At 36.9% G+C, this 17,529-nt stretch overlaps 1 long non-coding RNA gene across 1 annotated transcript; it reads right to left on the bottom strand.

Annotated features, from left to right (window-relative positions):
• Positions 1 to 1,790: 1,790 nt before the first annotated feature.
• Positions 1,791 to 8,701, bottom strand: LOC135079382 (uncharacterized). The gene is made up of 2 exons (XR_010258791.1): positions 8,546 to 8,701; positions 1,791 to 2,503 (listed from the first exon to the last, which is right to left on the bottom strand). It is a non-coding gene; the product is annotated as an uncharacterized LOC135079382 (long non-coding RNA).
• Between the last annotated feature and the right edge of the window lie 8,828 nt (positions 8,702 to 17,529).

Genomic DNA, 17,529 nt, shown 5'->3' with positions numbered 1-17,529 from the left:
GACGATATCGTTACGCATCTCGTTTGGTCAACTTTGCAATTTGAAATGGTACTTGAGATATGGGGTTGCTCTTTCACCATAAAAATTATTTAGCTTAGAAAGAAAAGGAGCGTGTAAAAATTAATACTTATAAATCGTGAGTTGTAAGAGCATGCATCCATAAGTTAAATATTTCAGTCAGACTATATTCGTTAGCTACTGTATTATAATCACTATCAAAATTACAAAAGAATTATCTGTAGCTCAGAATTAGAATACGAGAATGAGGAATCAAAACCTCCCTAAGTGTGTGTTACTATTTTAAGAAAAATACGTGAAAACTAATTAACATTTTCATTAGTGACTGGATTGTAAAGAATTTTAACTTCGCATTACTTATTTAAAAGGCATAAGTGATTGACATTCTCGTGTGGGTAGCCTGAACTGATTATCGGAAATATTTTCATTTCATAGAAGCCCGTATGCCGGGTAGGGGAAAGTAGTACGAGTTGATTTCCTGGGGTAAGATGATCTTTCGCGATTGTGCTGAAACCACTAATGTCATTTAGTTTCTTTCACTGGTAAAACATAGCTCTGGACACATCCCCGCCTCAGTCAAATCGTAATGGTGGCGTGAGCGATACATCGAATTTGACGAGAAAAAAGAATAATTGTGTACTTCTGATCTAAAATAGGCATGACTTTGAGCTTATGTTACTTTTATTCAAACAATGTTAAATGAAATTACTGTTGTCGTTAGGCTTTCTATTATGTTTAATTTTAATATTTTGGCCATAAAAACGTAGCCGCGTACTTGTAGATTATTTTAGCAAATATTTAACAAAAAGTGGGACTTGGGTCAAGATGATCCCTTCCTATATGTACGAGATGATCCCTGGGAATTAAAACAAAAAAGTCAATGGAGTAGGTAAAGGGAAGTGAAATAAAAGTAAGAGAACTTCATATAACTCACCTGAGTCTGAAAGAGATGATACTGAGTGGCTGTACTGAACAGAAAAGTTTTCAAGCGATACCAAGGGTAAAGGATGGATAAAATGTTATGCATGTGGAAAATGGGGCAATAAAGCATGTGCTGGGGTAGAGGGTGATGAAGCAGGTGAATTTATTTGTGATATATTCAACACAGCTCCAGCCAAAAAGCGTTTAAATTATTTAAACGCTTTTTAGCAGGTACTAAGAAATAATCTGTTATTTTTGTTATTTAATTCGTAAATGTTTTTCTTTTCTAACTTTTTAACGATTTGTTCGCATAATTAGGTACTCCGAAAGGAATATAACCAGAAAAGAATAGATCATAGAACAGAATCATAGGGATCATCTTACCCCTACCTGGGGATCATCTTACCCACAGGGGTGTACAAGATGATCACTTGGTAGGGTTTTGCAAAAAATGAAATATTTTAATGAAACCTCAATTAATTTCTGGTTTCGAGTATAAGGAAAGTTGGATAGATAAATATACTAGTAGTAATCGTCTTTATTTTTGGTTTACCTTGAAAAATATGTATTTTACAGCGATTCCCGCTTAAGGGGATCATCTCGTACTACTTTCCCCTAAATCCGATAGTGATTAATGCGAATGACGTGCTATTTATAACAGAAACAAATTTTATTATATCGAAGCAAAATGCATCAATGCACCCACGTTTTTGGGTCACTGGATATCTCAGTCTATTTTTTCCTGATCATGTTTTGCTAAGTTACTATGTAAACTATCCAACTGTTTCGAGCTCAGACTTTCGAATATATGAAGGAATAAGGGTCTCTTCAATGACTAATTATTATTGAAATTACGGTTTTAACGTTTATTTAAAGTGACAGGTTTACAGACTGTATGCAACGAGATCAAATTGTCGAGTGTTTAAAACGTTCGATTTAAGTTGACAGGAGGGCGGAGCGGCGCGAAGTTAGCTGCGATCTTCACTCTGGTTCCGCGCCTTTGACGTCATGAGTTGTTTTCTTGCGCCCATATATGGCGCTAACATACCGCCAGCCTTGAAAGCTCATGATTGACTTTCAAAATGTAGTCGGATAGTAGGTTCTTCGATCTTCGTTCAGTTTCATTGATTGTTGATTGAAGCGATGCAATCTTCATTTCCATTTGTTGTAGGAAGCGGAAGAGGACAAAGTTTTGAAAACGCCCGCTTCACTATTCCAGTCGATGTTCGAATGTTTGCGACGCGTGCAACTCCATCTTTGCCGGGAAAAATTTCAGCAATTCTTCCCAATCTCCACTTGAGTGGTGGTTGTTGATCGTCCTTGATTAAAACTAGACTATCCAGTTTTATTTCATTTGTGTTTGTCTTCCACTTGGTTCGAATTTGAAGCTCAGTGACGTATTCAGTGGCCCAGCGCTTCCAGAAGTGTTGGCGAAGCTGTTCGATCCTGTCGTAGCGTGTCAGGCGTCTAGTCTGTGCCTCGGTGATGTCAACAGCGGCTGGAGCGGTCAGGGGGCGGCCAATGAGGAAGTGGGATGGAGTTAAGGGAAGGTAGTCGGAGGGATCTGTGGATAAATGTGACAAAGGACGGGAATTCAGGACGGCTTCGATTTGTGCTAATACCGTGCTAAACTCCTCGTATGTTAAATTAGCATTGCCTAGTATGCGTCTCAGGTGATACTTACACGATTTGACCCCTGCTTCCCAAAGTCCCCCAAAATGAGCAGAATAGGGAGGTATAAATTTAAATGTAATACCATCATTTGCAGCTATATCGATTATTTCATTACAATTAATATTAGAATAAAGCGGAAATTCTTTTTCTGCACCGACAAAGTTTTTTCCATTGTCGGAAAATATTTCTTGAGGTTTCCCTCGTCTAGACATAAAACGTTTTAAAGCTAAAATATAATCAGCTGTTGATAAGCTACTTACGAGTTCCAAGTGAATGCATCGTGTTACAAAACAAATAAATAGGCAGATATAACCTTTAATTAATTTTGCACCTCGCCCTTTGCGATTGAGTATAAAGACTGGCCCGGCATAATCTACGCCAGTACGTAAAAAAAGGAAAACCTGACTCTAATCGTTCCACGGGTAAATTTCCCATTATAGGTTTGAAAACATTGCCCTTCATACGAACGCACGTTACACACTGATGTACTACCTTTCTGGCAAGATTTCTACCTGCTAGCGGCCACCAACTTTCACGGATAGTGCTCAACATGAGTTGAGGTCCCGCATGAAGTAACGTTTTATGTTGATATTCAAACAAAAGTATTGTAAATCGACTTTTGCTACACAACAACATCGGATGTTGTTTATCAAACTCAAAGTTGGTCGCATTACAAAGTCGCCCGCCAACACGAATTACTTTAGAACTGTCTAAAAATACATTTAAACCGATAACTTTATTAGATTCCTTGCATTTTTCTAAAGGCAATCCTTTGAGTAAGTTGTTATAAAGCGAGGGAAACGATTGCATCTGTGCGAATCGACACAACATTTGCTGCGACTCGCTCAACTCAGCGGCAGATAAGGAACCGGTTCGCCTCAGCTGTTTATTACGCGCGTTATAAATAAATCTAAGTAAGTAGGCCCCCGTACGTTTTAATCTGTTGAAAGATGAGAATCTATCAAAATCGAATATGTTTTCTGAATTGATGCATAAAGTACTTACGCTTGTAGTTTTTGTTTCAGGTAAGTCTTTACAATATGTCATTGGTTGTTTGCTAGGTGACCACTCAGAACAATGCAAGTAACTGGGACCATGCCACCATAAATTATTATTTTTGAGTTCGACAGCGTTTAAACCCCTTGACACTAAGTCAGCTGGGTTATTTTGGCTTTCAACATGAAACCACAATGTATCATTTGTTAGTTCATTAATTTCTGTTACTCGATTTTGGACAAATGTTTTAAGTAAATGCTGTGACATACTTAACCAACCAATGACGATGGTCGAATCTGTCCAGAAATAAACAGAATCGAATGTTAAGCTTAGAGACTCGATAATATTTTTATATAAGCGTGCACCTATCAACGAACCACACAACTCCAATTTAGGAATGCTGATAGTTTTTAGCGGCGCTACTTTACTTTTTGCACATAGTAAATTTATTCGTGTAGTGTTATCATTCAGTATTAATCGTACATAAGCACAAGCGCCATAAGCTTCCTGTGACGCGTCTGAGAAAATATGTAATTCTAAACGCTTAGTATGAATACTCCTTATGAATCGTGGAATTTTTATTTCGTATAAGTATTTTTTAATTGATTCAACAAAATTTGTGAACTTAATTGAGACATCGTTTGGAACGGGATCGTCCCAATCGAGTTTACACAGCCACAACTTTTGTAAAAGTATTTTTGCTACGATCACAATCGGCGCAAGAAAGCCTAAAGGGTCATAAATTTGCGAGACTACTGATAACATATTGCGTTTAGTCAGTGATGACGTATCAATCGAAGTAAGTTGTGTTGTGAAATGAAATTCATCATCCCTATTGTGCCAGCCTAAACCCAATGTTTTGGTTTGAGTGTGTTCGCCTATAGCTAAATTCTTTATTTTCGCAGCGGTTGTGTCATCACAATTTAACGTCCACTTGCGTAATAAATAACCGTATTGGCCCAAAATGTATGACGTTTTTTCGCAGATCTCAATCAAAGTTTTAGAATCGTCATGTGATGTGAGAAGGTCATCTACAAAGAAGTCTTCCCGTATGACACGCGAGATCACTGCATCGTCGCATTCGTGCGCAACCTGATGTAAACATCGTATACATAAGTACGGCGCCGACGCAGTACCATACGTTACGGTATTTAATTGATAAATGCCAATTGGATCTGACGATTTTTCTCGCCACAGTACTAGTAGTAGATTTCGTTGATCGGGTTGTATGAGTGTTTGTCGATAAGCCTTTTCAATATCAGCACATGCAACCCATTGGTGTTGTCTAAAGCGCAACAAAATTGAAAAAACCTCATTTTGAAGCTTAGGGCCAATATGCTGAATGTCGTTTAGTGACTTTTTCGAAGTTGTAGCACAGCTAGCATCGAAAACAACCCTTAGTTTGGTGGTCGTGCTGCTCTCACGAAATACCCCATGATGTGGGAGGAAATAATGTGGCCAAGTGTACGTATCTACTTTAGTCATATGACCTAACTTGCGATATTCTTTCATGAAATCTGAATACATGCGTTTATAATCAGGTGTACGATCTAATTTTCGTTCTAATGCAATAAATCGTTTATAAGCTGTCGTATAGGAGTCACCTAAAGAATCGGCTGAATCTTTCAGTGGAATACGTACTGAAAATCTGCCGTCTAATTCACGTTTAGTTGTATTTATAAATATCTCTTCGCATTCACGTTCGGAATTAGTAAGAGTGTGTTTTTTTGATAGCTCTTCTAATTCCCAAAACTTTTTTAATTGTAAATCTATGCCGACATTTTGAATAAAGTTACATCGGACGGTATTATTTTTCGATTGCAATTTATTCGTATAAATAGGTCCTGAAATGACCCAACCTAATTTTGAATCTTGTAAATATAATCCCGATGCTAATCGTATTTTATTTTCGTTTAAAAGATCCCAAAAAACATCCACTCCAATCAATAAATCAACTTCAGAGGGTATATTGTAAGTAGGATCTGCAAGTTGAATATTTTCAGGTATTCGTATTGATTCTACGTTAATATTCATTGTTGGCAAGAATGATGTTATATTACATGGCAAAACATAACACCGAATAAGCGTATAAAAATCGTTTAATTTTGATCGTATATTTAAATCGCATAGGGGAGAGGGGGGCAGCTTTGGACAGGGGCAGCTTAGAACAAATGAATTTAAAAATCACTGGTTTAGGCTACAATGGTATAAATCATAATTTATATTGCCAGCACTGATGCGCATAGCCGTCACATCTCATTTTTAATATCTAACTGTAGCTTAACCGGCAAAAGTGGTTTTTTGTTTTTGACTGCCAATTTCGCACTTTTTTATTTTGGTTCTAAGGATTTTGTGGACGTAGTTTTATAAAATACTGAGTGGTTTGTTTACTATACGGAAGTTTAAATAGTTTCGATGAAGATTTGATAAGAAATTGCGATATAAAAGTATGTTCCGTTATTAAATTTATGTTTTTTTCTGGAAATATACCCATGGGGCAGCTTTGAACGAAATGGTTGGGGCACCTTTGAACTTTATAAATTTTCTTTTTAAGTGGTATTATGAAACCTTAAGTTTTCTAATACTTCGTAGAAGGATTTTACATAAAAAATAAGCAGATTACTTTACTGTGACAGATAAAATTTCAAGCTGGGTGAAGTCCGGGCAAAAGCTAGTTTTATTAGTTGATTGATATTTTTTAAATTATGCAGTTTTGTCTTTGATGTGTCATTAAACAGAAAGTTTATTAGTATTTAGTTAATTGATATATCTTATATTTACTTTTTTTTAATAATATCCCTAAGTTTTGTGTTACTTTGTACAGAGTGATGTAAAATAAAATAAACATGTTAAATTGATCCCAAATGACACTGATCATTTAAAATTTTGTTTATTAATTATTTTAAAAATACACATTCATAAATATTCAGTTTTATTTAATTGAAAAAAATACTAATTCAAAACTGCCCCAGGCGTGTTCAAGGCTGCCCCGACTACGGGGCAGTTTTGAACGTTTACAGGTCTGTGCAAAAATCTAAATATCTTAATAAGCGTTCATAAATAATTAAGAAGAACATCATTATTTTGTTGTGTGATAACCATGACCTCTATCTAGGAAGAAAAAAATAATGAAATCGTTCAAATTTGGAAGATATTTAATAAAGTATGAAAATTGTTCAAAGCTGCCCCCCTCTCCCCTAATTTATTGGATTGTGTGACCGACTGTCCCACTCCAGAAATTTGAACAATGGACTGTATATAATTCGTGTAATTTATTCGTTTACAAAACGCTTCTGATACAAAACAATGCTGACTACCGCTATCTAAAAGCGCGCGGGCTGTGTGTCGCATATTGTTTTCGTCGATCACTTCAACTAGCGCGGTAGGTAACAAAACTTGTTTTGTTTGTGTAGTCAGCTGAGCGGTGTTTAAATTATCGTGGCAATGCGAACCTAACGATGAATGCATTACGGTCGACTTTATTTGAGATGTGCTTGACTCAGAGTTAACATTGCACATTGTATTTTCTTTTAATTCTTTATGTAACAAGCTATTGTGTTTACATTTACACTGTTGGCACGGCCCGAAATAACAGCTAGTTATAGAATGGCCACCGCGCAGACAATTATGGCAAAGTTTCTTTTCATTTACTAATTTGTACCTATCCTCGATTGATAAATTCAAAAACATACTACACATATATAAAGCATGATTTCCGCGACACATCTCACAACAACGGTTACGTTTGGTCGTTTTCCCGTTATTTGTAGCTACATAACTCTGAGTGTGTGTTTGTGCTACCTGCGGTTTCGAATCATGAAATTGTTTACTCTGATATTTATTGTAATGAGAATGAGGGGGCTTGTGAAAACTATGAGCACTATTTTCGTTACTACTGACGTTCACCATTTCCAACAAATCAGCTCTATTTCTCAGGAATGTTAACAAGTCGTTTAATATTAATTTACGTTTAATTTCTTGGCCTTGAAAACCAGAAATAAGTGTTCCCTTATAAGTTTCCCATTCGCGTTCGGTCGAAGAATCAAGTTTGCAGACAATTAAGTATATAATTAGTGTATCCCATGATTCTGTGGGCTCGCCCAACGATTTCAATGAACGTAAATTTCGCAAAATAGAATCTATGAGTTTTCTAATGAGCAAAGGAGATTCCTTATTTATATTAGGTATAGAAAATAAGGCTTTGACATGGTTGTGCACCAAAAGTCGATCATTTTGAAATCTATTGTGTAACAATTCCCATGCGTGGGTATAATTTTCTGCTGTGAACTCTAATGCACTTATAACCTGTAAAGCACCACCGCTAAGTGATGACCGCAAGTAGTGAAATTTATGAATCGCATTTAAATCTGCCCGTCCGTGTATCATCGTTAAATACGAATTTTTGAATTCGAGCCAGTCATCATACGAACCACTAAAAGAGGGTAATTTGATGTCAGGCAATTTAATTTGTAACGATGCATTTTTGTCACTTGAAACCTGCGTATTTACCGAATTTTGGTTATTACTTTGGTCTTCTATAATTACTTTAGCGACAGAAACACTTCGAAAATATTGTTCTTCGAAGCTTTCGCGGTACTCAATATTTATTGAAAGATCATTATCATCACAAAACTGTTCGATTTTATCTTGAATTTTGTAGAACTCATCAATAACTGATTCCAACTTCAAAATTCTTAAATTTAGTTCAACTGCTTGACATTTTGTAATAACTAAATTCTGAAATTTTAAAATATAGCTTTCAAAAGAAGTTACACGACCTTTCAGAATTCCTCTTTGTTTTTTGAGGTCTGAAACGGTTAATTTAAGTTCTCTAGAAGGCGAATGACTACCCTCTCTTGACTTTGGTACATTCAGCTTTGATCTATCGCTATCCTCGCTCATTTTGAGAAGAATTTAGGAAACAAAAGGTACTTACAATCGTATAGATCACCCCGACGCTCGTTGCAATAGGCAGACCCGGCACCCACCAACGCGACAACGTAGGTAGGTAGTTGTAACGGTTGAAATATCGACTGAAATCCGCAAACGCGACACAATATTAGCACAAATCGATTAAAATAGGAAGGGAAAGGAGTGGTTTCACCTGACCGTTATTCCAGAGCTGCTTCTTTCACAGGGTTTCTCTCTTGACACGCAACAGGTATCGACTTCTGTGGTATCTTGAATCCCGTCAGCTGGTGCGATGGAACATGTCATCCGGCTCGAAGGACCATGTTTCGAGCTCAGACTTTCGAATATATGAAGGAATAAGGGTCTCTTCAATGACTAATTATTATTGAAATTACGGTTTTAACGTTTATTTAAAGTGACAGGTTTACAGACTGTATGCAACGAGATCAAATTGTCGAGTGTTTGAAACGTTCGATTTAAGTTGACAGGAGGGCGGAGCGGCGCGAAGTTAGCTGCGATCTTCACTCTGGTTCCGCGCCTTTGACGTCATGAGTTGTTTTCTTGCGCCCATATATGGCGCTAACACCAACAAACGCCTATACAGGGTGTTACTTTGCATCCTTGCCATATTCACAGAGATAAAAGTAGGGAACAATACCAATTGAGAATGTTACTAGGTATGCAAAATCACTTGAAACCTATGTTACAGTTAAGCTTTTACATTTACAAATACATTAGTTTTTATTTCATTCAAAAATACCCAGTAGTTATAATTTTATAGGCATTCAAAGTTCGCTTAAATATTGAGTCCCGCCGACGGTCACGTGACCCCGTGTGACGTACATTCACAGCGTCCGCTCACTAGAAAACGGATATAAACATACTTAATTTTTTTTTTTTTTGTAAATACAAACTTATTATACATATTAACACCCAGACCCATCACAGAAATTAAAATTGAACCAAACCCAAACTTGATGCGATTGTGTCGTTTTATTGCGAATTACCTTCCAGCTCCATCATTAGACCCCGATTACTATATAGAATTAAAATACTCATCAATACAAAACGAACGAGCCCAAACTCGATGCATTTAAGTCGTTTTATTATAGAGTTCCTATGGCCACCTTCCAGCTCCATCATCAGATCAGCTCCATGTCATCATAATATTGCATGGTCATCCAAATCACATGTGTTTGCGAAATTTCAGCTTAATCGGTTGCCTGGAAGTGGGTCTTAATTTAGTTTGCAAGATTCCACCCATACAAATATGAGCCAGTCGTTGTAATATGACGTCACGCGCATACAATGGCGGGCCGGCCGCCGCCCGCACTTTTAAAATTCAATATCTTGGAAACTAATTGACGTATCGAAATAATTCTTTCACGCGTATTTTTTATTTTTAACAGAGAATACAGAAAGCTAAAAAACAAAATTAGTGAACATTCTTCATTATTTTAGATACAGAAGAGACTCCCGTACCAATTTTAACCGACTCAACAGGCGCACAAAAGTGTCAAAAATAATTTTAAAAACTCCAATAGATATATAAAAATAGAGAAGATTAAATAAATAAAATACTAGAAGTTTTTTTTACTGATTTGTGTTCAGTGTCATTCATAAAGTTACCTTACCTTCTGTAAATATGGCAAGAATGCAAAGTAACACCGTGTATTTTTGGTATAAGTATGTACTTAGTAGCTGAAGAGATACGGGATAATTATTATATAGAAGTTCTAACATCATATTTTTCCAAGTTATTAGTTCACGAAGCCTTTATGGATGGCAGTACCTAAGAGCGAAGTTTATTGCGAACCCGACACTGAAGCATCGAACTTTGACATTAGACACCTTACGGCGAACTTTGGCTACATTAGCCATTATTCATAACTTTGTTGCTTTATTATCTAATTTTGTTCGTAGTCAGTTTAACTGGGAGTTATCAGGATTAACTTTAATTGAAAATATAATGAGCTTTCTTGAGAATTTACGGCTTTACCTGCGATCGTCAGAAGCCGTTTTGAGGCCTTTTTCTAAAGTTGGGTAAATTTTCAGTAGTTGGTATAAAGTTGAGACTAGCTAGGTATAATGCAATTATCTTATTTTAATTAACATAAAGCTAATAGTTTATGTCATAACCTACCTCAAAGAAAAACTACATAAGGTAACATGCTACCTCCATTTAGGGACGCTGCGTGCAACAGAGCCTACTTTATTACTTGGTATACAGTGCTATATTAATGAAAATACTTAGGTTTGAGTTGCGACTGCTTACCCAATACAAAGTAATGCATGGATGCCTGCCTCCATTTATAAACTTGTCACCATTTCCTGAAACACATCGTAACACAGAGCCCAGATTTATGCGCCAGCAGGCCTGCGGGCACGCTAATCGTGCCTGCGGTCATTTACAACGCGCGCAAACCGAAACACGCGGCTTGTTTAGTTTTACATCGCGCGCGTAAAACGACGTGAAATTGCCCATTAGTTAAAACGGCTAATTCGTGCGACAAAGTTGGGAATCGAAATAAAATTCACATGAAGCTTGTTGTGATTGGCTTTGTCCGATTAAACAGTGAACCGAACTTAAATACAGCTACATTTCCAAGCTGAATGAAAAATTTATGCGTTGCCCAAAAATGGACCATTCTTACTATCTATGTATCAAATAGCTTTTTGGGCAATTTCTAATAAGCATAATAATAAACTACCTTGCAGATACATGTATGATTTACCCAATATACGCTACATATTTTATGTAGGTAACTCCATAATAAATCATCATTTACATTACCAGCAACCGGCAAAAAAGCGTGGAAAATGAAAAAAGTAAGATCGAACGCTCGACGCTAGAGGAAACCGATTGGGACGTCATTCAGGAAGCATGAGACGCTCGGCACTGCCATAAGTAGGTCAATCGATATGCCATACCCTTGCGATGGTGATTATAATAACAATATCGCCAAATCACAACTTTCCAAAATTTCACGCGCCCGCCACCTTCGTTACCCGTCACGTACGAGGACGTCTGTATTACCAACGTAGGAAAAGGTGGACGTTTTTACGCATCACGCTGAGTTTGTTTAAACAATCTAGAATGCCTCTAGATCTCTCTGATTATAACATACGTAAATCAAAGGCGGTTAAAGTCGTAAATCAAATTGTTCAGTTACAATCTTATCGTGCTAATTTCATTTATATGTTAGGTACCTAATAGCAGATTTTTATCAGCACAATACGCATGGAATATGAAATTACTACATAGAATTAATTCTTTATAAACCATATGTTTTTTCAGTTCTCTTTGTCAAGTCAAGTCAATCCATTTTCTGGATGAGTTACAAAATTTTTGAAATCTCCAAGAATTGGCTTACCTATATCCTACCTACTGATCTCTCTCCTTTATAGCTAGGTAGGGTTTGGATTTGGCTTACCAATTTACATTTGAAAAATCCAACCCATTTTTTTTATATACTCGTACCTACCAATTCTCGGAATAAGCAATTTCTTCGACAAATTTCTACTTAGGTTCATACGCAAGGCCACAGGTACCCTATTCCCGAGCCTAATACCTTCACCACGAAAGGCTTACACTCTTTCATTTGGCCCTGGAATTAACCCTACCTAATCTTCTTACTGTAGTAGGCACGCGCGACCCTATTTTATAGGTTGAGCGTATAAGTTCGTGGTTACTTTTTTATTAAGGATTTTATTTGGCCCTTTTTATGTAAAGTTTATGGAAGAAAGGGTCGGGTCGAAAGAGATTAGAAAGGGCAGCCGTTAATTGATAGAGGAAAAACACTCCAAGTGCGAATCTCGCCCGGACTCGACCCGCGCGGCGTTGGAATGTAGGACCCGAATAGTTTCATCTGGACTTTACAACAATGTCCGTGTGGTTGTTGTTATTTTTTTGTTAATGGAGCCGAGAAAATGCACATTCGAGTAAATTACGCAAGTTTTGATTAAAATTCAGATAAAAGTTGTACGATAAAAGTTCTATGTAGAGTTTATAAAACACATCTAGCTTTAGATAATACAGTACTTATAATAATAACAAACTGTATTTATAATACATAACATTATAATAATTATCTTGTTAATTATTTCGAATTACTATCCTAATTATATTAGTAGACAGCACGCGATTACTATCATACGTTTCCTATCTTGAACGAATTATCTTAATCCATTTAGGCTTTGACTTAGCTTCCATTAATGTCCGAGGAATTTCATAAAGGCCTCGCTTGTAGGTAGGCTTTTGATGTTGAATAAAATATGCCTCTATAGGATTCCCTTTCAACAGAACACCTTGGATGGAAGTGAATTAGGCCGGATTAGCGATGCGATCTTCGAGATCCGGAGGCTTGCAGAAAAGCTGAGTTCCTTTGGCTGTTCAAAGAGATCTCAGAGTAAGTAATACCGCCTTTTATTTTTTTGCAGCCGCACGGAAAACCATTGAAACTTCGTGACGCTAATGTGGCGGGAATAATAAGCGACGATAAAAAGTATCCGAGCATTTATAAACTCGGAGTGGGACGACAACGATACGCTATTTATGCCGAAGTTTGAGTCGAAGTTAAGCGTAATATACCTTCCCCCCAATATCACGGCTTCCATTACAAGTTTGGTGAAGATTCAGGATACGTATGATTTATTCGGAGCAAAGTTTTTCTTTTCCATTTATTGTAAGCGTAACACGGGCTTAGTTGATAAACAGGTAATTGGTTTTAATAACTTTTCCCACTTCTCCCTTATGAACCGACTTCGAAAAAGAAGGAGCTTCTATGTTCCACTGTATGTATGTATTTTTTTTCTATGTAGGCCTATGAGTATGTCCATTTTCTAATAGGTAAAAGTTTTTCTTAAAAATTTAGTTCAATTGATTTGACGACTATGCTAGTTTTGATGTGCTATGTATTAGAATTTAGAACCCATGTGTATTATGTTGTGATTGTACGATATTACTATCTCTGGCGCGTGTGTATAATAATATGATGGTTCATTAAGCTACAACGACATTTTCGTTTTAGATAAATAAGTAAATAAATGCAGATAAAGTATACTCGTACCTTTCGTGTGTGGCGTCCTTTATCTTTAGCCTAAAAGTGTGTACGTTTTCCTCGTTTAAAGACAACAAACAGAGCAGATGATCGCCAGTTACATTTATTCTCCTAACGAATGAGGGTGAAGTGTCGTGCCCAAAGAATGCTGTAAAAATGTGCGCGAATCATTCACACTGTCAGAGCGGAGCCCCCACTTTATTGTTATTTCCCTGGGTAGACCCGAGATCGTTCTCATGGCGTGTTTCATAAGATTTTGTATAAATATCCCTTATCTATCTACTTCTTTATCCCTGGAATTCAATTCTCGCCCTTACAGCTGTTATGTTAAGAGATAGAGCTAGTTCTTCCCGCCGGGTTATTTCACTTGAAGATATTTGCATACCGAGGTTTGACTTTCAGCTTATGAAAGTTTCGACATATGTACCGTCGTGCGTTGATTCCGAAGTTAGTTCCGACATCTGTGGATTCTCATTCGCTGTTTAATAGTCAGTTTCGGTACGTAGTACTTATTATTATATTCTGTGGTTTCGGGAAGTTATTTGCGGCCTCTCTCATAATAATTGTGCACTCAAACGTTTCCTGGATTTAATTTCGTTAATGACGTGCCATTCAATAGGCGTCATTAATTAATTAATGCACATCATTATGAACTTGCAGCTTCTAGTTAGTCAGCAATGTTTTGATTGAAGTACCTAAAATTAGACAGTAAGCTTAATAAGAACTTAAACTTAGCAGGGGTCAACGATAATATTGCTAAATTACTTACCACATTTGCGATCAATTGAAAAAAATTCGCATGCGCGATGGTATTTTTAGATGAAACTGACAGCAGGGAGCAAAAGCTATTAACCCATAAAAATAAGAATCAATTTGAATTCTGCATCGTTTTCCGTGCAATAAGGTTCAATTACGAAAGAATTAAAGTCGATTATATCTTGGCGCGAGTGAATGTTGGAGCTGCTATTACCCTGGCGCCCCTGGCACTGTTGGCCAGCAGGTTTCATTAATTCCCGTTACGACAGTCAGGGGGCGCCGTGAAATATGGGCAGAGGTGAAAGGATACGGCCACGGTCCCCCAGGAATCTTGCAGTCCCTTTGAACTAATTTAATTTCTTGGCTATTTTCTTGGCTTCATTTTTTAATTATTGTAGGACGACCGCATATTGAGCTAAACACTGGCGTCGCGTCGTCTGTAATAAAATTATTAATTAAGACTTTTGGAACTGTATAGGAAGGACATCTCTACGATCACGTCCCTAGGGTCAAACGTTCAAGCTGGTTCTATTAAGTTTTAAGTCCTTTTAAGGTGAAGTCAATGTGAAGTGGTTGGTGAGCTTTCGAAATAATTTGCGATTTTGCGTAGTTTTGGAGTTTTAGTTTTTTTAAATAAATAAAAATAAAAAATGTATTTATTGCCTTCGAACCATTAGACAGGTACAGGTAGTTAGACTTACAATAATATTATTATGAAGTACACCGAAGGCAATTGGACCTGGCTCAGTCTACGTTGTAAGGAGAGATCCTTGCAACACTGGTTTTCAGCCATGCCCAATTCTCTAGGATGTTGAGCGAGAATAAAGATAGGTGTGTGTGTGTGTGTGTGTGTGTGTGTGTGTGTGTGTGTGTGTGTGTGTGTGTGTGTGTGTGTGTGTGTGTGTGTGTGTGTGTGTGTGTGTGTGTGTGTGGGTGGTGTGTGTGTGTGTGTGTGTGTGTGTGTGTGTGTGTGTGTGTGTGTGTGTGTGTGTGTGTGTGTGTGTGTGTGTGTGTGTGTGTGTGTGTGTGTGTGAGTGAGTGTAGTGTGTAGACTATTTGAAAAAATCCTTAAGGGGCAACAATTTGGAATATCCACTAATTAAGCTCTCTGCTGCCAATTGTCTTTCTTTTAAAGCCACTTTGTATTTCATTTTAAAGGTAGCTGTACTCATTTTTATTTTCATAGGCGGCGGTAGGTCATTCCATATATTAGCAGAAGCAAACTTAAAAGAGCCACGAAAACGAGAAGAACAATGTTGAGGTATTTTTTTTAATCTATTTTGAATAGCTGTTCGAAGACTTCTTAGTGCACTGTCTTTTACCCAGTGAAGTTTTTCGTACAGATATTCAGGCTTTTTGTTCCATATTGTCCTGTGGACCATGCAGGCAAACTGCAGTTCCCTACGAGCCTTCATATTTAGTATCCCTTTACTGTTTAGGTATGGGGTTATATGCTCCCTTCGAGGCACATCAAAACAAAACCGTATGCAAGCGTTTTGTACCCTTTGAATATCTTTTTCAGTGCCGACATTTAGTTTGGGACCGATTACTGAGCCGCAGTAGTTAAAAGGGGAGAGCACGAGTAAGTCAGTGAGCATTAAGCGCAGCTCTTCCTTTAGAAATGGTCTTATTTTATAAAGTGTCTTGAGTTTAAAGAAGGCATTCCTGATTTTTTCGTTTACGTGTTCAATGAATTTCTGTTCTCCATCTAGAAGCAGACCCAAGTTGCGAGCACATTTTACTTTGTCCAAGACTATCTTATTAATGGAAACTTCAATGCTACAATCCAGGACTTTCTTTATTTGGTGTTTAGTTCCTAGGATTAGTACTTGTGACTTAGAAGGGTTTAGTACCAGTGAGTTCCTGTCTGACCAAAGATAAATGTTTTTTAGATCCTCATTTACTTTTTCAACAGCCTCAGTGGTGTCATTGCTTTTAAAAGAATAGTACACTTGTGTGTCGTCTGCATACAAGTGGTATTTACAGGACTGTATACACTGTGGGAGATCAGCAGTAAAAATTGAAAATAAGATAGGACTCAGTATAGAACCTTGTGGCACGCCTCGCCCGACCACCTTAGGGGATGAGAAACTGTCTACACCGTCATCTCTTGTCTCAGCTAAATAGTAACTTACCTTGTATAAATATAAAGGTGCTATAGGTAGATCCAGATGTCGCACTGTTATCGAAGCAGGACCGCAAAGCTCGGACCCAACCCAATCAGGAAGGGGTCTTGATAAATTTCAATAAATTAAGTTGTTTATTCCTGGAAATCACCGTAACCTGCCTCAGGTACAACGAAGCAAATTTGTTCGTATTTTTTTTAATTCCGTACCTAATAATTCCATCTCGACAGATTCCTAATCAAATTAAATTTTCATCCAAATTTCGCCTTTGGGGCGTCGAAAAAATTGTTGTGTGTACACTATACTTCGGAGCAGTAATCCCGGATTGTTAATAAAGAAAAGTTTTTTTAGTCTTAAAATATCCCTAAGAATTACCTAAAATAAACTTACCTTCTCATATTCTTTTTATTTTACAACTGTGATAATCATGTTCATATAATATATTTTTTAAACTTTACCAAGACTGGTACTGTACCTGGTATCCTTCCATTTGGCCAAATTACTCTTCGCCAAATTTCACTTCGCAAACAACTTATCGCCAAAGTTTCATTTCCCAAATGAACTTTTAGCAACTGTACTTTTCGCAACTAATTCATTTGGTCAAATTATCATTTAGTAAAATTTTACTTGGCAAATGTTTATATAGCAAATGTTTTATTTTGCCAAATATTATATCCCAAATAATTTGTTTGGTCAAATTGACACTTTACATACTTACCCACCGTTACCCACAAATCAAAGCATAAGGCACATGATACCTAAAGGTTTTCACAAGAATTTTATGTAAAACAAAGAGATTGCAGAAAATAGTATGGTTGCAAAAAGAAGGTATTGCAGAAAATAGTAGGTTAGGTTAGGTTAGAACCATAAAGTTAATATTCCTTCGGAATAGAGCAATGATATTAAAGAACTATAGATATGTTACATTCATAGAAATTACGATTTTAATCCGTGCCGAGCTATTCCAAATTGCACACATTGACATGTAACTGATAAGTGAAACAAAAGATACGAAATAGCACGCAAATGAAAGAGATAGCTATAGTTTTAACGATTCTGCACTAACT

Source organism: Ostrinia nubilalis, chromosome 16 (assembly GCF_963855985.1).
Source record: "Ostrinia nubilalis chromosome 16, ilOstNubi1.1, whole genome shotgun sequence".
NCBI classification, from domain to species: domain Eukaryota; kingdom Metazoa; phylum Arthropoda; class Insecta; order Lepidoptera; family Crambidae; genus Ostrinia; species Ostrinia nubilalis.
This window is presented reverse-complemented; position numbering and strand designations above follow the sequence as displayed.